The following is a 23801-nucleotide window of genomic DNA, read 5'->3' as shown; positions in this document are numbered from 1 at the left end:
CTTGTCAAAAGGACCAAGGGAATATGACGTATCGGTTCAAAAGGCTGTTTCTGTAATGCTGACAGAACTAAATTCAAGTCCCAAGGGTTCAGGGGTGCTCTAACCAGTGGATTAAGCCGAGTTACCCCCTGTATAAAGCTTAGGACAAAAGAATGCGAAGAAAGTGGGCGTTGAAACAATATCGAAAAGGCAGAGACCTGGCCCTTGATCGTACTCAAGGCCAGCTTTATCTCTCACCCCATTTGCAGAAAAGCAAGGATTCTACCTATGACATACTTTCTGGGATGCCAACCCCTGGATTCACACCAGGAAGCATATGCCTTCCAGACCCTAAAATAAATGACTCTGAAAGCTGGCTTCCTTGCTTTAATCAAGGTAGATATGATACTGAGCTTGAAAGCCTGCAATTCTCCCGAATATGGATTTCAATTGCCAAACCGTTAAATTTAGCATTTGTAAGGTAGGATGGAACACTGGTCTCTATAATAGCAGGTCTGGATGTGGTGGTAGCGTCCATGGGGGGCCCTACCATACTGCCATCTTTACAACTTCTGTATACCAAGATCTTCTGGGCCACGCTGGGTCCACCAGAAGTACCAACTTCTTTTACTACTTGATCCTGCAAAGAAGTCGTGGTAGCAGCAGAATAGGAGGGAATGCATAAATCAGTGGGAACTGATCCCACGGGGTCACTAACACTTCTGTTCCACATGCGAGTGGATCCCTTGTTCTTGACACAAAGTTGTCAATCTTGTTGTTGAACCTGGATGCAAACAGATCTACGTCCGGGATACCCCATCTTTGGCCTATAGTCAGGAATAGGGATGAGCTTCATGTTCGAGTCGAACATATGTTCGACTCGAACATCGGCTGTTCGCCCGTTCGGCGAATTCCAAACATTATGGGCCGTTCGCGCCAAATTCGTGTGGCGCTCACGGCCCACAATGCACTGCGATGGCGCAGTGCATTGCTGGCTCATGATTGGCCAAGCATGCACTGTGACCCCGCATGCTTGGCCAATCACAGCACCGGCAGCGAGGAGAGCCATGATTGGCCACAGGCATGATGCCTGTGGCCAATCATAGCTCAGGCTGTGTAGTACACGCCCCACACTATATAAGGCCGCCAGCGCAGCGGCCTTGTGTAGTGTGTTGGCATCTGAAGCAGTTAGTGGGTGTTCTGTGTACCTTCAACACAGTATACACCGATCGTTATCGGCCGATTTTCGTTCTTGCTCTTCTGTAGTGGTTGTTGTCTGCGTGCCCTGACCGCAGTATACACCGCTATATTCACCTATATAGCTAGCAATATATCTATCTTTTATAATAGAGCCTGCAGTCAGTGTTAGGAGCTTGTGCGTGCTGTCTGCGTGCTCTGAACCCAGTACACACCGCTATATCCACCTATATAGCAAACTATCTTGCTCGTTTTAAATAGAGCTTGCAGTCAGCTGTAGGAGCTTGTGTGTGCTGGCTGCGTGCTCTGATCTCTGAGGACTTCCAGAGTGGTGGAGGAGGAGAGGGAGCTGATGGCTTCAGTCAGCCCAGGCCAGGTGGCTGTTTCTCAGCCTGAGGAAAGGCGTGGTGCCCTAAAACTCCAGGAGTTCGTTAAGGAGGAGAGGCTGTACTTAGAAAACCAGCTTGACTTGGTTGACTGGTCTCTGAGACAGCCAGGAGAAGACGTGGAGAAATCTGCGGAGAGGAAAAGGAAAGCCAAGAGCTTAATGGTAAAGGCTTCTCGCTGTTACTGCGAAAAAATGAAAATTTTGGCCGAGCTGAGGAATAGACGCGACAGATCGGGTGCGGAAAGAGACCAGATTTTAAAGTTGCCATTGACGGGCTGAAAAAGCAGTGTAACATGCTTAGTGGGCTTTTGTCAAACCTAATTGAAAGTGCTTCAAGCGAGAAAGACTTTTTATTGGGCATAGATAAGGTCATGAGAGTGGCGTGTGAGGAAGGCTCTCAAGCAGGAAGACGCCGCAAGCAGCGTTTAACCATAGCCGCAACGCCTGAAGGAGAGATGGGAGATCCCTCTATGGAGGACACCCGTGGAGAGGCAGATGTAGATGGAGGGTCCAAGGCGGTAAGGCGCCATAAACAACGTCTATCGCAGACAGTAGAGCCCATGACAGAGGCGGCGGACCTTTCAGAAGATGAGATGTCAGCAGAAGAGGAAAAGGAACCGAATGTTTTGACTTCAAAAGAGACAGCTGTGGAGAGAAATGGTATGAACTCTAAACCCACGACCACTGGTTCAGGTAACACCGCGGAGGGTCCCAGCAAACCTGGGGGTACTCAGCCTGCAAGCAAGACTGTGATCCCAGTGGTAGCGGTGAACTCCGGTGATGCGGTTGTGAGCCAGGGTCAGAGGGTGAAACAAATCCCGGATGGCATGATGGACTCTAAACCTATGACCATGAGCTCAGGTAATACTGTGGAGGGTCTTGGTAAACCTGGGGGTTCTCAGCCTACAAGCAGGGCTGTGATCCCGGTGGTAATGGTAGACTCCGGTGAAGCAGTACCGAGCCAGGGTCTGAGGGTAAAGCAAAACTTGGTAGTACAGCTTAAGAGACTAGAGGAAGATAAAAAGACAATGAACTTACCTTGTCAACCCCTGGTGAACCCAGCCGGTGTTTGCGGGCAGGGCACGCCGTCAGTGGCTTTGTCGGCTGCCGCAAGCCGGTCCCAGGGCAAGGGGAAAGGACTCAAGGGTGAGGGTGGGAAAAAAGTTCAAGCCAGCATGGCCGTTGCTGTAGGGAATACAGTAACGGCCAGCAGTAAAGTAATGGCGGCACAGCCTAGTGAGACGCCGTCTTCCCGCGTTGGGAGAGGAGGTGGTGACAAACAGGAAGTAAAAGAATGTTTGGCGGGAAAGACTGGCACAGTTTCTATGGGTGGGAAAGCTGTGGTCGCGCCGGAAGTGACGCGCTGCCCAGAAACGGAAGTTGACCGCATGGAGCATTTCCGGTCAGTGACTTCCGGCGAAACGGCCCAGCGGGAGGAAGTGGGTGGAGTCAGTGATGCCTGTATGGAAGAGCCTGATAGTTTTCAACCTGGCCAGGTGTCAGCATGGGGTGATTGTCCCATGGGTGATCTAGGGGACAACAGTCCGGCAATGGCTTATATCAAACATCTGGAGGAGTCCCAGCAGAACAATAAGGGACAGGTTGAGGTGGATTCCTGTGGGGCACATACGGAGGTGGGTGAGTCGGACAGCCTGGATGCTCTCATATGTGACCAGCCATTAAATGACTTGGAGGTGAGCTCTCCAGTAGTCCGGCAAGAGAATATGGAGGTAGAAGGTGATAGACAAACTGAGGAGGTTGGTGCCGCTCATTTAGGTCCTGTGGAGGGGGTGTCCTCCCCCAGACCTGTTTTAAGGGGTTCACCGGAGGTCAGGCTCCTAAATGCGCTAGGGGAGAAGCGCTCTTATGCGAACGTGGCTGGTTCAAATGTGTCTCTGGACCACCTGTACAATCAGTTTGGTGCCGGTAATTTTCGTGTCCCCCCGACTGACCAATTCTCCGGAGCCAATTTGTGGTCTCGGGGTACAGGTGGTCCAGAGCGCAAGCGCCGTAATGTGGTGCAACTGAGATGGGAGGGAGTGGGTCAATGCCCCAGTAGAGGTCAGGTAGTTGACATGGTTTTGTCATTGGGCATCAAGGTCAGCGAGATCTTTGCGGTCATTCACCCCGCGGGATCTCCTGATTTTGATCTAAGCTTTACCAATGTTGTGATTATGGAAATTTTCATCACTTCCTTTGGCCTGATTAGGGGGACGGATCCCTGGAAAGGCTTCAGGATCATCCCTCTGAGTCGGCAGGAAGATGTGAAGAGTCTAACAATTTTGGTGAGGAACGAAAGTTTGCCGCCAGAGGACATTGCGACATGGCTAAGTAGGCATGGTCAACTGCAGTGTCCCCTGAGCAAGAGTTTAGATGAGCGCGGGGTTTGGACTGGGGCGTGGAACACCAGGATTCGGTTGCGGAGAGCTGGGAATACGGTAGCACATGTTCCCGGTAGTGCGTTTATTGGAAGAGACCGAATCCTGGTGTTCTATCCAGGACAACCCAGGCGATGCTTTAAATGTGGATGTCCGACCCATCTAAGTGCGGACTGTACAGTAGTGAGATGCATAAGGTGCAACAAGTTTGGTCACTCTGGTGAAGCTTGCGGCCTGATTTGTTGTAACCTGTGTGGACAAATGGGTCACCCCTTTAGTAGGTGTCCTAAGGCCTATAGGGGTGATGGCCCGTCTGGTGGTCAATCCAGAGGGGAGGCCCCCCCCCTAGGCCCGGAAGGGGAAATGTGGGTGAAAGACAGAATGTGGCCGAGGAGGCGCGGAGAGAACCTTCAGGGGCAGCTAAAACCCCTCTTGTTGAGGAGACCCCTGGTACTGCTGATGTGCCTGGAGATGGGGGGTCATCTGAATTGAATGTACCAATGGAAGGTGTAGCTTGTCCTGAGGTTGCCTCTACAGCGAAGGTTTCTGGGGACAAATGTATCTCTCCTGCTCTTCCTCCTGCTGGGAGTACCCCAAGTGGCAAAGTGCTGGCCCGTCGGGGACGGAGTCCGGCAGGGGGGAGGGGAGGAAGGGTTTTGAGAAGAGGGTCGATACGTCAGAAGCCGGAACCAGTAAGGAGCTCCTCCCGGAGTAGGAGCCCCCTTAGATCTCCTGGCCCGGCTTCTCTCTCTCCGTGTTGTCTTCCAGGTAAAAGGGTCGAATCCTCAGATTCGTCAGTATCGGGGGATGAGCAAGGGAATAGTAAGGTGATGGAAGTGGAGGTTGGTGCAGCTCAGGATAAAGAAATAAGGGAAGGTTTGGGTGAGGAAAAAGGTCCTATACCTGGTTGTAGTAATAAAATTATTGGTAAGAAAAAGAAGAAAAAGGAGCGTAGTGACTGGGATAAGGTCTTTGACAGTATGTTTGATGACCAAGTACGGGATCTTATTTTGTCTCCGTTATGTAAGCAAAGTGGCGCTAAGTAATTAAGTTAATGTTAAATTACTTTTGTTATGTAACCTTGTAAAGTTTGTTATGTCATAAGTTATGTTTGGTAGCAGTCAAATTTAATAAAAACATCCACCTATATAGCAAACTATCTTGCTCGTTTTAAATAGAGCTTGCAGTCAGCGGTAGGAGCTTGTGCGAGCTGTCTGCGTGCTCTGAACCCAGTATACACCGCTATATCCACCTACATAGCTCTTCTCTATTTGAGCCATCTGCCATCTGCAGGAGTTATTGGAAGTTGTGTGTGCCTCCAGCACAATATACACTACCCAATTGCTGTTTTTCCCAACTCCCTTCAGGCCATTAACATGTCTGGAAGGCCAGCAAGGAGAGGCAGACAGGCGCGAGCCGATAAAAGAGGGCAAGCAGGCTCTGTGTCTAGAGACAATAGTGCTGGTCGTGGACGGGGTGCATCGTCATCATCAGCACGTGGCCATGGGACACGCTTGTCCTTCTTTTCGGCAGCTGGACATGTTGAGCCGCAACATGCCAATGACTTGGTAGAGTGGATGACCAAGCCCTCTTCATCCTCCTCATCCTCTCTCACCCAGTCTCAGGGTAGTCGCAAAGCAGCTGCCAACGCATCGTCTTCCCTCCTCTCAATGTCATCATCAGTGACTCCTTCCCTAGACCCACCACGTCCTCCTGAGGAGTCTCCTGAACTCTTTGAGCACAGTGTTGGGTACATGCTCCAGGAGGATGCCCAGTGTTTTGTAGGCTCTGATGATGATACTCAGCTAGAGGAAGGCAGTAGCGTGAATGCAGAGAGAGGGGATGCTCAAGAAGGACAGCAATCTGCCAGTCATGTTCCACAAGCTGCAGCATACTGCCATGTTTGCTCCAGCGATGAAGAGGGAGGGGATGATGAGGGCACTGACTCCACGTGGGTGCCTGGTAGGAGAGAGGAGGAGGAGGAGGCACATGTCCAACGAGGCAGGATGCCCTCCGGGGGCCAGCTTAGGGGCAGCACACCGACTGAATCACACCGCAGAGCTCCGCCTGTGCAGGGCGCTGCCTCTGCACGTTATTCTAAAAGTTCTTTGGTGTGGGCCTTTTTTGAGACGAGTGCATCAGATCGCACCATTGCTATTTGCAACATATGTCTCAAGCGTATCTCGCGTGGCCAAAACATCAGCCGCTTGGGCACCACATGCTTGACCAGACATATGTTGACCTGCCATGCAGCTCATTGGCAAGCGTACCTCAAAGACCCACACCAAAGAACAAAGCGGACCTCTCCTTGCTCCTCATCAGCTGGCATCTCCAACCCCACTAGACCTTCAGTCCTCTCTGAAACCTGCTCTGAGAGGAATGAAGGTGTAGAATTAGGTGTGTCACAGCCAAGTGTTTCCGGGCACTCTGCTAGCAGTACACCCACGTCCGATTATAGCAGGCAAATGTCCCTGCCCCAGCTGCTGGACCGGCAAAAGAAGTTCACTCCCAGCCATCCACATGCCCAGCGGTTGAATGCTAGCTTGGCTAAATTGCTAGCACTTCAACTGCTGCCTTTTCAGTTGGTAGACTGAAGCGGCGGGCAGCACAGTGGTGTAGTGGTTATCACTTTCACCTAGCAGCAATAGGGTCGCTGGTTCAAATCCCAAACACGACACTATCTGCCTGGAGTTTGCATGTTCTCCCTGTGCCTGCGTGGGTTTCCTCCGGGTACTCCGGTTTCCTCCCACACTCCAAAGACATGCTGGTAGGTTAATTAGACCCTGTCCAAAAAAATTGTCCATAATATGTGTATGTGTATGTCAATGTTGTAAGTGTGTCGGGACTCTACAGGTTAAAGGGCCGCATAAATAGCTGCAGATGGACACCAGTGGCAAGAAAAGCGCCCTGAGGCGATTCAGTTCCTATAGGTAGCGCTATACAAGTCATTCATTCATTCAGACTCGGCCCCCTTCTGTGAGTTTGTACAATTTGCGGTTCCTCAGTGGCAGGTCCCCAAACGCCACTTTTTCTCACGGAAGGCGATTCCGTCTCTCTACCGTCATGTGGAAGGCAATGTCCTTGCCTCGCTGGACAGGGCGGTCAGTGGTAATGTGCATATTACCGCTGACTTATGGTCCAGCAGGCATGGACAGGGACGTTACCTGTCTTTCACGGCCCATTGGGTCACTCTTCTGGCAGCTGGGAAGGATGCAGGACAAGGTGCAGTAGTGTTGGAGGTTGTTCCGTCACCACGCCTCCAAAATGCTACTATGTGCCCTGTGTAGCTCACGTCCCTAACCTGGTGGTGCAGCGGTTCTTGGGCAGGTACCATTTGAGGAGGCCACAAGGATGGTGAGCAGTGAGAGTGCATGCATTAGTGACACTGTACCTCTTGTCCACCTCTTGGAGCATACGCTGCGTGGAATAATGGACAGGGCACTTGAGGCAGAACGGAGGCAGGAAGAGGAGGACTTCCTTGCCTCTCAAGGCCCCCTTTATCCAGACAGTGTTCCTGCTGTGCCACCCATCACACAGAAAGAGGATGAGGAGGAGGAAGAGGAGGAGGAGGATGATTGTGTCAGCATGGAGGTGGAGGCTGGCACTCAGCATCAGCAGCAGCAGCAGTCTTGTAGGGATGATTTACAGTCCCAAGAAACCCTTGGACTTGTACGTGACTGGGAGGAGGTAGCTGCGGATCATGTTGTCCTTAGTGACCCAGAGGACTCCGGACCGAATGCCTTAGCTAACCTATGCTGCATGGCATCCCTGATCCTGCAAAGCCTGCGGAATGATCCTCGTATTCTTCGGATCAAGGAAAGGGACCATTACTGGCTGGCCACTCTCCTTGATCCACGGTACAAGGGTAAGGTTGCCAACCTTATCTTGCCATCGCAGAGGGAGCAGAGGATGAGACATCTCCGGGAGGCCTTGCAGAAAGGTCTGTGCAATGCGTTCCCAGAGACTGGAGAAGGTGGCCGTCTGACTGATGCTTTCAGACAATTTTTTAGTCCGCAGCCCCAAGGTATGATCGGTTCCAGCAACCATCGCCAGCGTCTGATTTACATGGTGCAGGAATACCTAGGGGCAAGCTCAGACTTGGACACCTTTCCCACCGAAAATCCTCTGGCTTACTGGGTCTTGAGGATGGATCACTGGCCAGAGCTTGCACAGTATGCAATTGAGCTACTGGCCTGTCCTGCATCCAGCGTTCTTTCAGAACGTACCTTCAGTGCTGCTGGTGGCTTTGTTACCGATCACAGGGTGCGCCTGTCCACCGAATCAGTTGATCGACTGACCTTCATCAAGATGAATCAGTCTTGGATCACCCACAGCTACCAAGCACCTGAAGCTGATGTAACCGAATAATTTTTTTTGAAATATCACATCCCTTCAAGACTGCCTATGCTGGTGCTGAGTGACTGTCCTGTTATGTTGATTGTCTATCCTCTTCCTCCTCCGCTGATATGTTGGAAGGACATTTCTGGTTCTGGGTGATGCCATCAGCCCAATTTTTCTGCCCCTGTTTAACAGGGGCGTTTAATTACAATTTTTGATGCAATGCTTTGCAGCAGGGCTAATTCCTGCAATAAAACTAGAGTATATGGGAGAGGTTGCAATGTCGTGGCACCAGCACCAGTGCATAAGGCCTAATTTTTCTGCCCCTGTTTAACAGGGACATGTAATTACAATTCTTGATATAATATTTCACAGGAGGGCCCGTTCCTGTGCCCACCCAGAGTAACTGTGAGGACTTATAGTGTTGTGGCACCAGCACCACGACCACCAAAGGTCAATTTTTCTACCACTGTTCAACAATGGCATGTAATTACAATTCTTGATATAATCGTTCACAGCAGGGCGCTCCAGCGCCCACCAAGAGTCACTTTGAGGGCTTACAATGTTGTGGCAAAACCAACACCTTGTTCCGCCATTTCTGTAGAGCATATAACGCAGGCCCCTACTTTCAAACATCCAACTTACAAACATCTCCTACTTGCAAACGGAAGGAGACAACAGCAAGTGAGATGAAAAAAGATGGACGACAAAACAAATTATACAGGGGTGATAATCCTTCCCTATGTTTTCCAAAAAGCTTAAAAATATTTTTTTTGACTGGAGCTACACTTTAAAAATGTATCAGTTGAAAATTACAAACAGATTCTACTTAACACAACAAACCTACACAGTCCCTGTCTTGTTTGCACAGTCTGTATACTGCTGTTCTGAGTATATAGGGCCTGGGGGGCCACACGTATTTCTTTTTTTTTAATATGGGTACGGGGTTCCCCTTAATATGCATACAAGACCCAAAGGGGCTGGTAATGGGCAGGGAGGGCTACCCATGCCATTTTTCTCATCATTTTAAATGATGTTATTTCCGTTAAATGTCATTTTGTGCAGGGACTGTTCTAAACACGGGAAACACGTGGCACTTCACAGGCATACTACAGACACCCCCAGGCACCATATTTAAAGGAATATTTCACTTTTTTTCACTTCAATCGTCATTAAAATCAGTGCTCCCGCCAAAACGGCCATTTTTAAAAACATTTTAGGCATTGATCCATGTCCCCTGGGGCAGGAGCCAGGTCCCCAAACCCTTTTTAGGACAGCATCTTGCATATTAGCCATTAAAATTAGCACTTTTAATTTCGAACGTTCAAGTCCCATAGACTTCAATGGGGTTCTAAAGTTCGTACGAATTTGGGGTCCGTTCGAAAGTTCTGGTGCGAATCGAACCGGGGGGTGTTCGGCTCATCCCTAGTCAGGAAGATGACAGGATGAAGAGACAATTCCCCCGGGAACAACTGCTGGCAACTTAAGTAGTCTGCCTGCCAGTTCTCTACCCCTGGAATGAATATTGCCGTTATGCACGGCACATGCTTTTCTGCCCAGGTTAGGATCTGGTTTACTTCTCCCTGTGCTGCACGACTCTTGGTGCCTCCTTGGTAGGGATGAGCTTCGAGTTTGAGTCGAACTCATGTATAACTCGAACACTGAACAATTTGGGGTGTTCGGGGCAAATTTGAAAAGCCGCAAACACCCTGTACAAGTCTATGGGAGAAATATAAAGTGCTAATTTTAAAGGCTAACATGCAAGTTATTGTCCTAAAAAGTGTTTGAGGACCTGGGTCCTGTACCAGAGGACATCATCAATGCAAAAAAAAGATTTAAAAACAGCCGTTTTTTCAGGAGCAGTAATTTTAATAATGCTTAAAGTGAAACAATAAAAGTGTAATATTCCTTTAAATTTCATACCTGGGGGGTGTGTATAGTATGCCGGTAAAGGGGCACATGTTTCCTGTGCTTAGAACTGTCCCTGCACAAATTGTAATTTTTGCAGGAAAAAAAGTCGTTTAAAATCACTCGGCTCCCCGTAATACAGAGAAGTCATTGAAAGTCATTGATAAAAAAAAAAAAAAAGTGTGGGATTGCCCCAAATTCAATTACCAGGCCCTTCAGGTCTGGTATGAATATTAAGGGGAACCCCGCGCCAAATAAAAAAATGACGTGGGGTTCCCCCTAAAAATCCATATCAGACCCTTTATCCGAGCATGCAACCTGGCAGGCCACAGGAAAAGAGGGGGGGACGAGGGAGCACCCTCCTCCTGAACCGTACCAGGCCACATGCCCTCAATATTGGTAGGATGCTTTGGGAGTCTGTCACCCCTCAAAGCACCTTGTCCCCACGTTGATGAGGACAAGGGCCTCATCCCCACAACCCCGGCCAGTGGTTGTGGGGGTCTGCGGGCGGGGGGCTTATCAGAATATGGAAGCCCACTTTAACAAGGGGACCCCCAGATCCCGCCCCCCCGTTTGAAATGGTAAGGGGGTACAAAAGTATCCCTTCCATTTCACAAAAAAGTGTAAAGAATGTTTAAAAAGACAAACACACTTTTGAAAAAGTCCTTTATTAAAAAAAAAAATGTCAGCGGTGGTAATTCACCCTTGCTATCCATCTCTCCGGGGTCCAGCGATGGCTAATGTGATCCAGCGATGGGTGATCTCTCCGCCCAGCGCAGCACAGTCCATCCATCCTTCCTTTGTCTCCACTGGCAAAGGCATTGCGGGATCCCGGCAGCCTGACATTTCTTATATGGGGTGGGCGGAGCCACCCTTCACCTGACTCCGCCCCCCTCTGACACAAAAAAGTCTGTTTTTAAAACTTTTTTTGCATTGATACATGTCCCCTGGGGCAAGACCCAGGTCTCCAAACACTTTTTAGGACAATAACTTGCATATTAGCCTTTAAAATTAGCACTTTAGATTTTGAACGTTTGAGTCCCATATACTTTAATAGGGTTCTAAAGTTCTCACAAAGTTTAGGTCTGTTCGCAGGTTCTGGTGCAAACCGAACCGGGGGGTGTTCGGCTCATCCTTACTCCTTGGTGATTGATATAAGCCACTGCTGTGACATCAGAACTGCTCCCCAACCCAAAAGGCTGGCATCTGTTGTTGCCAGCTTCCAGGTAGCTGGTAAAAAGGATTTACCTCTCTGCAGATTCTCAGGTACCAACCACCAACTGAGGCTCTGATGCACTATTGGCGACAAGCACATCAGAAAATCTAACACCTGGACTTTCTTGTTCCAGGCAGACAGGATACTGTTTTGCAGTCTCAAATGAATATGAGCATATGGAACTGCTTTGAATGAAGTCACCATCTTTCCCAACAATCTCATACAAAGGCGAATAGAAGGACATTTCTTCACCCTGACTACTTGAACTGGCTCCTTTATGGCGCTGATTTTTGCTGGGGTAAAAACACCATCTTCTGGGTTGTATATATAACCAGACCCAAGTACTCTAGTCTTCTTACTTGTTTTAATCACTTGCTTACTGGGCACTTAAACCCCCCTCAGTCCCAGACCAATTTTCAGCTTTCAGCGCTGATGCACTTTGAATGACAATTGCGCGGGCATACAACACTGTACCCAAATGAAATTTTTATCATTTTTTTCCCACAAATAGAGCTTTCTTTTGGTGGTATTTAGTTACAGCTCGGAGTTTTATTTTTTGCTAAACAAACAAAAAAAGATGCAAAAAAATAAAAAAATAAAATCATGTTTTAATAGTTTGTTATAAAATTTTGCAAACGGGTCATTTTTCTCCTTCATTGAAGTGCGCTGATTAGGCAGCACTGATAGGCTGCATTGGTGGGCACTGATGGGCTGCATTGGTGGGCACTGATGGGCTGCATTGGTGGGCACTGATAGGCTGCACTGGTGGGCACTGATAGGCATAGTTAAGGCGGCACTAATAGGCACAGATAAGGCGGCACCGATGGGCACAGATAAGGCGGCACTGATGGGCAAAGATGGGCACAGATAAGATGGCACGGATGGGTGGCACGGATAAGTGGCACGGATGGGTGGCACGGATGGGCACTGATAGGTACCACAGATAGATGGGACTGATGGGCACTGATAGGTGGCACTGATAGGTGGCTCTGATAGGTGGCACTGCTGGGCACTGATGGGCGGCACTGCTGGGCACTGATGGGCGGCACTGCTGGGCACTGATGGGCGGCACTGGGGTGCAGCACCTTTGAGGCAGATTTTGGGTGGCACTGTGGGTGGCACTGTGGGTGGCACTGTGGGTGGCACTGTGGGCACTGCTGGGTGGCACTGTGGGCACTGCTGGGTGGCACTGTGGGCACTATGGGCACTGCTGGGTGGCACTGACAGGGGGGCACTTACTTTATTTCAGGATGGCACTGCGGGTGGCAGGTGGGCACTGGCAGGGGGCAGGTGTCCGCTTGAATTGCTGGCCGTGATCGGGACTGATGTCCCGAACACGGCCGCCGGCGATCGGCTTTTTTTTTTTCTCCTCGCGCTGTCAGCGCGAGGAGGAATACTAGCCGATTACCGGCTCCGTTCTATCACATGATCAGCTGTCATTGGCTGACAGCTGATCACGTGATAAGGGGTCGGGATCGACCCCTTACACGGATCGGTGATCAGGCGAGTCTCACGGGACGACGTCAATAGACGTAGTCCCGGCAATCTAGGTCCGCGCTAATGCCGTCATTCGGCAATAGCGCGGATCCCAAGTGGTTAAAGAAGACTTCTCTAGCTTGAGGACCCAACCTAGGTATTCCAAGTAGTTGACTGTGGTGCCCAATCTTTGCTCTAAGCCGTCTACTGACCAGTCTAGTAAGAGCAGGTTATCTAGGTACGCTATAATTCTTATACCCTGGGCCCTTAAACTGGCCAGAGGAGGGGCAGTAGCTAGACTGAAAAGGTAGAGCTACAAACTTAAAATTAACGCAGATATTTCTGATGAGTGGGGAAAATAGGCACATGCAGGTATGCATGCTTGATGTCTATTGATGCCAGAAGTTCTCCTCCTTGTAGGATGGACACTACTGATCGCATTGATTCCATGCTTAAAGATCAACAGATAGGAACTGGTTTAGATCTTTGAGATCTAGAATGGGTCTGACATCTCCATTTGGTTTTGGCACAGTGAAAAGGTTTGAATAAAACCCTAACCCCTGCTCTTCCATGGGAACCACCATGATTCTGATAAAAGTCACTCCAGCACTTGAAAGAGAGATTTTCTCTGGGTCTTTGGGAACATTTGATCTGAGGAAACGAGGAGATGGATATTCTCGGAACTCTAGTTTTTAACCCAGGGTTATTGTGGAGACTACCCATCTGTCCTGAAAACCCTCCTGCCAGACCCTTGAGAACTGTAGCAGTCTCCCCCCACTCAAATGAGTGGGGCGCCCCTTCATAAAAAGGCTTTAGCATTCTGTCTTGTAAATTTGATCCCTCAGGGCTTTTTTTGTCCCTGGGGTTGACTCTGAGTTTTACCTCTTGAACTTGACGGTGGAGGCCATCGTGACTGCCTGGAGGCTGATGTCCCAGGCACTGGAGAAAGAGCCCATTTAAATGAGGAACGTTTACTCCTTTTCTTAACTGGCAAAAGGGTACTTTTCCCACTAGAGATTTTTTGGATAATTGTCCAAATCATCCCCAAACAGCCTTATACCACAGAAGGGAAAAACAGCCAGGAGCTTTTTGCATGGCGCTTCGGCTGACCAATTCTTCAACCAAAAGATTCTACGCATATGCACCAACCCAAGCGTAAGGCGAGAGGTCTGAAGGATAGAATCTCTGATTGTGTCAACTGAAAAATACAAAGCTGCTGGCAGCTCAGCTAACTCCTGGGCCTGCTGTTCAGGGAAAACCTTGAGTACCTGTTTCAAGTGATCTCTCAAGGATTGACATACCCCAATTGCCACCACTGCAGGTTGAGCTACTGAACCTGCAAAGGAAAAAATGTTTTTTAACAGGAATTTCAATTTTTTAGCGGTTGAACATTGTCAACAGGACAAGTAAAACTTTTATTTGCAGAGGATATAGCAGCGTCAATTGCTGGTACACCCCACATCTTTGTAAATTTTTCCGCCATAGGATAATGTTTTGAAAACTTTTTAGGAGGGAAAAAATGTTTATCTGGGTAATCTCACTCAGAATAAATAAGCTTTTCCAGCAATGAATTGAACTGGAAAGGCATGCACAGCTTGAGGAGGCTTCAGTGAACCCAAATAAAAAGTGGGCTTTTCAACCAACTCACTTACGTGGAGCTGACCATTTCATTAAGAGAATGCACCAGCAATTTCTCAGCCTGTGAAGCTGAAGAGGGTCCATTCCCACTCCATTCCTCAGAAGAGAAGTCATCAGTCTCATCCCAATCCTCTAAGGTTCCTCTGTTTGAGGGTCCTGGGTGGTAGAAGGGGAACTTATGCATGTTCTTCCACTTTGTGAAGATGCGATTAAGGCCACTAATCTTTTCTCTAATCCACTTATGGCTAAGGAAAAAACCTCCTGCGTAACATATACAGGGGCTGAAATGTCAGAAGCAGTTGCAGCTCCTGACCCCGATGGCTCACTCTGACCAGCCTCCCTAGGTTTTTCAGGGGGAGATGGCATTGCAGAGGGGGGTCCTCGGAGCCTGAGGTAGATCCCTTTGAGCCCCTGTTTTTCAGGGTATTTGTATCTCCCCTTCTACCCATAGTGCTAAGCACAAATACAGAGGTACTACAAGAAATGCACCCACTGCTGAGTCAAATAGTTCAAATATCAAGGCTCAGTATGATGCTAAGTAAACCTGCCTGGGAATGCCTGTGTCACCCACACTCACATTCCCCTGTCTGCCCTGTGTCCCTCCTTAAACTGTGTGCACCTGCAAAAAGTGCACCTTTATAGCTATGCATGGCCCGAGTTTGTGTGCGTTGAACCATGCCAATGCCGAGCTGATGCTCTGCCCCCCTCCTCTGACCACCCTTTCCGCCCCCCTCATCTTTTTCTTAAAAAAAGACCGCTTTCCCACGTGAGCGGGGGCTCCGATCCAATCGGATCGCACGTGGAGGGGGGCTGGGGTGGAGGAGAGAGGAGGGCAGGTGGATGGGAGGCCACCGTAATGGCGTGCCAGTGGGAGCAGTGCAGAATCGCCAACTGCCCCATGGCCTCTAGCCTGGAAAAGTTGTGGGGTGACATTCCTAAAAAGAAAAAACCCTTCCGACATCCTACCTGGAGCTTGGGCTCGGAGGAAGCATGCAGCTTGTGACACTGAGCAAGACTGAGAAGCATGGAACAGGTATGTGCTCTTGACAGCCCCCGGTGGCGACTTTCGGACAAAAAAAATATTCAATGGGCTCAACATGCCTCTCCACAACTTCCTTGGGGTGTCTACTTTCCAAAATGGGGTCATTTGGGGGGGTTTGTGTTATTTTGGCATTTTATGGCCTTCGAAACTGTGATAGGTAGTGAGGAGTGAAATCAAAATTTTGCACCCTTAGAAATCCTGAAGGCAGTGATTGGTTTTCGGGGTACCGTACGCGGCTAGACTCCCAAAAAGTCCAACATATGTGGTATCCCCGTACTCAGGAGAAGCAGCAGAATATATTTTGGGGTGCAATTCCACATATAACTATGGCATGTGTGAGCAATATATCATTTAGTGACAACTTTTTGTAAACTTTTTTTTTTTTTTCTGTCATTATTCAATCACTTGGGACAAAAAAAAATATTCAATGGGCTCAACATGCCTCTCCACAACTTCCTTGGGGTGTCTACTTTCCAAAATGGGGTCATTTGGGGGGGTTTGTACTGCCCTGCCATTTTAGCACCTCAAGAATTGAGATAGGCAGTCGTAAATTAAAAGCTGTGTAAATTCCAGAAAATGTACTCTAGTTTGTAGACGCTATAACTTTTGCGCAAACCAATAAATATACGCTTATTGAATTTTTTTTTACTAAAGACATGTGGCTGAATAAATTTTGCCCTAAATGTTTGACTAAAATTGAGTTTATTCGATTTTTCTTATAACAAAAAGTAGAAAATATCATTTTTTCTCAAAATTTTCGGTCTTTTTCCATTTATATCGCAAAAAATTAAAATCGCAGAGGCAATCAAATACCATCAAAAGAAAGCTCTATCACTACTTTATTTACTGCCCAAAGAGTTGAAGGTGAGACTCCCCCATTGTCATTAACTCTGAACTATTCTCCTCAGCCATTATCTAGCATGGTGCAGGGGACTGGGTTACTTAAGAGAGATTTATTCAAGCAACATTGTAATGATTCCTCAGGGCCATGTGATGTAAGAGAGCACAGTGATTTGACAGTGGGCAATCTCTAATGATCGACTTGGTGATAAACTGGATTGTTGAACTTGCTGTAAAGATACGATCTATTCTCGCTAGAGTTGAATGGGGAGAAGAAAAATGAGTATTGTCCTTCGTAGATGAGTTGAATTCCCTCCAAATATCTACTAGCCCCTGGGAGTGGAAGTTTGGTGATCTTAACTACTTCCTACCCAGCCAATGTATATATATATATGGCCGGGTGGGAGCTCTCTCCTTCTGACAGGACGTTCCTGAATGTCCTTCAGAAGGAGGGGGATCGCGTGTGGCGCATCTCGGATCGACAGGAGGGCTCTGTGATTGGCCCTCCTGATCACATGATGGCCGTGTCCAATCACAGCCAACATGTGATGTAAACAAACAGCCGGTTGCTAGGCAATCGGCTCTCCTCTCCTCACACGGAAGTCTTCGCTGAGGAAAGGAGAGCAGAACACTGCATCCGGCTGGTGATCAGTGAGGATGAGCCATTTTGTACAGCTTTTTACTCACTGATCACCAACCTACTGTAAAAAAACAGTGTAAACACACATGTCCCCAAAACACACATGTCCCCAAAACACACATGTCCCCAAATAATAAAAACACATGTCCCCCACATATGTCCCATTAAAATCACATGTCACAATGATTATCTGCACACATATGTCCGTGATCACCTGCACATATCTGTACATGATCATTTGCGTACATATGTCCGTGATCACACAAACCAATTATTATACACTTAACAGAAATTTTTTACCAAAAACATGTAGCAGAATACATTTTGGCTTAAATTTTGACACAATTCGATTTTATTGGATTTCTTTTAAAATAGAAAAAAGAAAATATTGTTTTATTTTCCAAATTTCCTCTATTTTTTCACTTATATCGCAAAAAATAAAAAACAGAGTCATGAATAAATACCACCAAAATGAAGCTCTATTTGTGCAAATATTAGCATGACCGCGCAGTTGTCATTGAAAGTGTGAGTGTGCTGAAAGCTGAAAATTGGGCTGGGAAGGAAGGGGACGAAAGTGTCCTGTATTGTAGTGGTTAAGGGACTGAAATCCCACTTCATTTCTATTCAGGAAAATAAGTATATAGCTATCTGTGCTCCAAGGATGACCTGGGGGGCATTGTGGAAGAGAGACCTTCAGTCTAAGCCCAAATCCCCTGATCCTCCCGGACATCAAGCAGGCTGGATTAACATAAAGCTAATGAGGAAAAAGCAAAACATACTATTAAATGTTGAATGAGACATACAGTGGTGTGAAAAAGTGTTTGCCCCCTTCCTCATTTCCTGTTCCTTTGCATGTTTGTCACACTTAAGTGTTTCGGAACATCAAACCAATTTAAACAATAGTCAAGGACAACACAAGTAAACACAAAATGCAATTTGTAAATGAAGGTGTTTATTATTAAAGGTGAAAAAAAATCCAAACCATCATGGCCCTGTGTGAAAAAGTGATTGCCCCCCTTGTTAAAACATACTATAACTGTGGTTGTCCACACCTGAGTTCAATTTCTCTAGCCACACCCAGGCCTGATTATTGCCACACCTGTTCACAATCAAGGCATCACTTAAATAGGAGCTGCTTGACACAGTAAGGTCCACCAGAAGATCCTTAAAAGCTACACATCATGCCGAGACCCAAAGAAATTCAGGAACAATTGAGAAAGAAAGTAATTGAGATCTATCAGTCTGGAAAGGGTTATAAAGCCATTTCCAAAGCTTTGGGAATCCAGCGAACCACAGTGAGAGCCATTATCCACAAATGGTGAAGACATGGAACAGTGGTGAACCTTCCCAGGAGTGGCCGGCCGCCCAAAATTACCCCAAGAGCGCAGCGACGACTCATCCAAGAGGTCACAAAAGACCCCACAACAACGTCCAAGGAACTGCAGGCCTCACTTGCCTCAGTTAAGGTCAGCGTTCATGCCTCCACCATCAGGAAAAGACTGGGCAAAAATGGCCTGCATGGCAGAGTTCCAAGGAGAATACCACTGCTGAGCAAAAAGAACATCAAAGCTCGTCTCAATTTCTCCACAACACATCTTGATGATCCCCAAGACTTTTGGGACAACATTCTGTGGACCGATGAGACAAAAGTGGTACTCTTTGGAAGGTGTGTGTCCAAGTATATCTGGCGTAGAAGGAACACTGCATTTCATAAAAAGAACATTATACCAACAGTAAAATATGGTGGTGGTAGTGTGATGGTCTGGGGCTGTTTTGCTGCTTCAGGACCTGGAAGACTTGCCGTGATAAAAGGAACTATGAATTCTGCTGTCTACCAAGAGATCCTGAAGGAGAATGTCCGACCATCTGTTCGTGTACTCAAGCCGAAACGAACTTGGGTTCTGCAGCAGGACAATGATCCTAAACACACCAGCAAGTCCACCACCGAATGGCTGAAGAAAAACAAAATGAAGACTTTGGAGTGGCCTAGCCAAAGTCCTGACCTGAATCCTATTGAGATGTTGTGGTATGACCTTAAAAAGGCCGTTCATGCTCGAAAACCCTCTAATGTAACTGAATTAGGACAATTCTGCAAAGATGAGTGGGCCAAAATTCCTCCAGGACGCTGTAAAAGCCTCATTGCACGTTATCGCAAACGCTTGGTTGCAGTTGTTGCTGCTAAGGGTGGCCCAACCAGTTATTAGGTTTAGGGGGCAATCACTTTTTCACACAGGGCCATGATGGTTTGGATTTTTTTTTCGCCTTTAATAATAAACACCTTCATTTACAAATTGCATTTTGTGTTTACTTGTGTTGTCCTTGACTATTGTTTAAATTGGTTTGATGTTCCAAAACACTTAAGTGTGACAAACATGCAAAGGAACAGGAAATGAGGAAGGGGGCAAACACTTTTTCACACCACTGTAAACTAATCAGTAATAATAGTACCATGCTGTCTAATCGTCTAAACAACTCAACATAGGGTGGGGGTGGAGCACCATGAGGTAGGCGTGCGTAGGGGACGACTCCCTCCCCTCTAGCCTCCAGGATCCCCGCGTAACACCGGAACATCGTAACCCCATGACGAGCAGCGGCGAACGTGGTGAGCGTGGCCGACGCCAACGCCGCAACCGAGGCTGAGACTCTCAGAAGGACCCAGCAGTAGCGCACTCTGCAGTGGATAAGCTTACTCGAGGTGAGCCAGGGACAACGTTCACGGATCCACTGTTTGGAGGAGGGGGGCAGAGAGAGCAGAACGGCCCGACGGACGGAGATAGGAGTGAATGATACAGGAGCCAGCCGCCCGGAGATCGGGTGAACACTGAACCTGAACTGCAGCACGCCGGGACTAAGATGTGAAAGGGAGTCCCGTTGAGTGGATAGAAGAGCGGCGGAGCTGAGCGTGGAGCCAGGGAGCCAAGCTGCAGAGGACGAGGCTGCAGAGGAAAGGTACCTGATGGGGAAGGGGTGATTGGCTAGGTACATGAAGTGAACAGACTGTCTGAAAACGGCTATAATAAATGGATGACTGTCACAGAGATATTGTATGGTCACGCTGAAGGACAATAGTCAAATTGGCCGATTTAGGCAAGCTACCAAGAAGGGAAAAGGCTGCCATCCCCTCCACAGGTTACTTGAAGGGCAACATTATAATTAGCACACTGCTATCTTCCTCAAGCCTATGTGGCATAGGCACATTAAGCAACAAGTAATAAATCTAAAGACTGTCGCTAGCCCTGATAATATATAGGCCATCCCTGGCATACCCCGTCCTCTGTCTATGTACCTAGAAGACTATAAATCTCACCCCGACCGGACTTGACCCCAAGGTGACTGCGGCAGTTGCAAGGAAGCATCTCTTTGGGTCCATTAAAGTGGAGGAGTCTGAGCGTTCGTATCCTTCCCGGCCCTCCCTGGATTAGAGGGTCTCTCTCCCTCGAATCGCTAGCCTTGGACGTAGATGCTTTTCTCCTTTTTTTTTTTTTTCTTTTGCCTCCCGAATTTTACTTCAGAAGAGTATGTGTGTCCCTCCCAAGAAGTAGCAGGAATAAAGTGGAGACCTGTGAAGGAGTCTCGGTCACACTATAGAAGGACCCTACCCCTCTCACCGAGCCGAAGGCAGAGGCACTGAGGACAGGGACAATAAACAGCCTAGGTGGAGGGAAACGTGAAGGGGACAGGAGAGTGTATGGCTGGAAATTGAAGAAACTTCTGAAGACCCTGTTGCCCCAATACACCCTAGAACAGACCATTCGCTTTAGTCCCCTGACCTCTCCAGGAGATAGTCGCCATCTCCCAGTCTGACTGCCTATGAGGATACCACCCCCCCTTTTTTCTTTCATGTAGACATTTTTTATTGTGTACCCTGAAGGTTTATATTTGCATTACTGTGTATTTGTAAGGGGGACACGGGCGGATCCCAGGAAGGGTTTATCCCCCAGGGGTCTATCCATCTCCCCCTGAGGGGACGTTTTGGTTACAGAAAGGTGGGACAGTCTTATAAATAGTCCTTGAAAGAATAGTAGGGAGAAAGAATGAGGGGGAAGGCAAAATCAGGAAAAAGCGCCCCACCCGCATCCAGCCCCGGGGGGATTCAAAGGTACATGGCAAGTAATATCACAAACATCAGTACGCTAGAAGAGGGACAGGAAAGCCCAAAACAAGGAGTGGGAAGGAGGTCAGGCCTGAACAGACAGAAGTTAGGAGAGGATGGTAGAGGAGCGAAAGCAAATGGGGCTAAAAGTGGGGGGACCAAAGAGACAAGTCCTATAATACAAAGCTCGGTCAGAGGCCAAAGGGACAAAGAGGGGGAGAGAATATCAGGAGAGCCTGCGTCCGAAGAAGAGATTTTGCGACCAGGTCCCCAAATGGAACCTTCTCTGATAAAAGAGATGCTTGGGGAAATGTTCGCAAAAATGGAGGCGGCCCTAAAGACAGAAATAGCTGGAGTACGGGCAGATATAGGTCGAGTATTGGAGAGGGTAGAGGAGATCGAAGATAGAATTGACAACCAAGAGTTTAGGATAGATGAGATAGCAGAACAGGTACAGAGCCTCCAGAGAGCAAATAGGTCCCTCCTTTATAAATTAGAAGACCAGGAGAATAGGAGTAGGAGGAAGAACATACGCATTAAAGGTATCCCCGAAAAATACGGTGCTGCAGAGCTAAGCAAAATAGTGCAGCAGGTTTTCAACCCGTTACTACAAAGAGAGCATACTGAAAGTCTAAAGTTAGACAGACTTCATAGGAGCGTAGTTGGGGGGGCAGCAAGTAGGGAAGCTACACGTGATGTGATAGTCAGGTTTCACTACGCAGAGGAGAAAGGGCAAATAATGGAGAAACTCAGGGCATTGCCGGAGATTTCCTTCGAGGGTGCTGAGCTGCGGGTGTTCTCAGACCTGGCCCCGGAAACGCTGAGGAGAAGGAGACTGCTAAAACCCTTAACGGAAGCCATGAACACGGCGGGTATCCCCTATCAGTGGGGCTTCCCAGCGTGCTTGAGGGGACAAAGGGATGGCCGCTCAGCGGTACTCAGGTTCCCTGAGGACCTAAGAAGGTTCTGTGAGAGTTTAGAGATCGCTCCCCCTCCGCTACCAGGCTGGCAGGAAGAATCCGATACGAACTTTCCCCAACGGAAGCTAAGATGGCAGAGAGGGAGAAATAGAAAGACAAACGATAGGGAAGGAGACAAATGGGGTGCAGCAATGTTGAGGGCTGGATGGGTCCGGAGAGGGAGATTGGGGGAGGGGGGGTGGGGTGGAGGGAGTCGTCGTTGCTGGGCAGGCTCTTACCAGGTGAGAACCCCCGGGTAAATATGAAGCACAGACGTTATCTGAGAGATAAACGTCGGGCTCATATACCCACAAATGAGAAAGGGAGGAGGAGAGAAAAAAAAAAAACGGGGGAGAGACCCCGACCAACGGCTGCAGTCGCAGAGTTGGGATGGAGGGGGGGATGGAGGGGGGGAGGGAGTGGGTGGGGTTTTTTTTTTCTTTTTTTTTTTTTTTTTTGTGCAGTGCCCTTCGCGTCCTCCTTGTCCCCTGGAAGGGTAAAGTCCCCGCTGGGTCAGCACTCGTTGAACGATAGAACAATATATTAGTCGCCAATGGTTCTTATCAATGTGATAACATATAATGTGAGGGGGTTAAATACAAAAGAAAAAAGATATAAAATTAATAAGGAACTCCAATTTATGGGGGGAAATGTAATTTGCCTTCAAGAAACATATATAACCAATAATTCAGGGATAAAATTGACATCACCCCAATTCCCAATGTGGTTCTATGGAGATACACCCTCTGTGCACTCCAGAGGAGTAGCCATTGGCTTTGACAAATCAGTAAGGTTTGAAATCGAGGAACGATTGGCTGACCCAGAGGGGAGATATTTGTTTTTAAAGGGTAAACTGGGAATCATGCAATGCACCATTGTTAATGTGTACGCTCCAAATAGAAACCCTGACACTTTTTTAAAGAGAGTACTAAGGAAACTGGAGGAATTTAGAACAGGCATGGTAATTTTAGCAGGCGATTTAAATTGGTGTTTGGACCCTAAGATGGACTCCTCAGGGGGCGGTACACGGGGGGCAGAACAGCGATATAGAAAATTAAATAAAGTATTGATCAGTGCCCAGTTACATGACGCATGGAGGATCAGCCACCAGAAAGATCGGGACTACACCCACTTCTCCTCAGCCCATAAAACCTTCACAAGACTAGACTACTTATTTATAGGACAACAATTAGTGGCCAACTTAAAAAAATCAGAAATTAAACCAATCACCCTGTCCGATCACGCACCTGTAAAAATCCAACTAGATATACAGGGTCATAGGGGGACAGGAAGCGCTTGGAAACTGAATGACTCACTCATTCAAGAACAGGATGTGAGTATAAAAATCTTACAGGAATTAAGCGACTTTTATGAAGTAAATGATACAGGAGAGTGTTCAAAGGCTACTATTTGGGAGACACACAAGGTGGTTATTAGAGGGATCTTGATCGGAATCGGCGCTGGGAAAAAGAAAGAAAGAGATAAGGTGAAGGTTCAGCTCTATAAGGAGGTAGAGGAATTGGAACAAATGACCAGACCCAGAGGGCTCCAGGAGACCCAGGAATTATTAAAAAAAAAAAGAGAGTTAGAGGAATGCCTGGAACAAGAGAGGAGGACAGCTTTTCATAAAATAAATAGTGAGAGACACCTTTGGGGCAACAAGTCAAGTAAGTGGTTGGCAAGAAGAGTAAAGGAGCAGAAAAATAGGA

This window comes from Lithobates pipiens, unplaced genomic scaffold, assembly GCF_037356315.1.
Source record: "Lithobates pipiens isolate NorthernLeopardFrog02 unplaced genomic scaffold, aLitPip1_a1.2 Scaffold_16, whole genome shotgun sequence".
In the NCBI taxonomy this organism is placed as follows: domain Eukaryota; kingdom Metazoa; phylum Chordata; class Amphibia; order Anura; family Ranidae; genus Lithobates; species Lithobates pipiens.
This window is presented reverse-complemented; position numbering follows the sequence as displayed.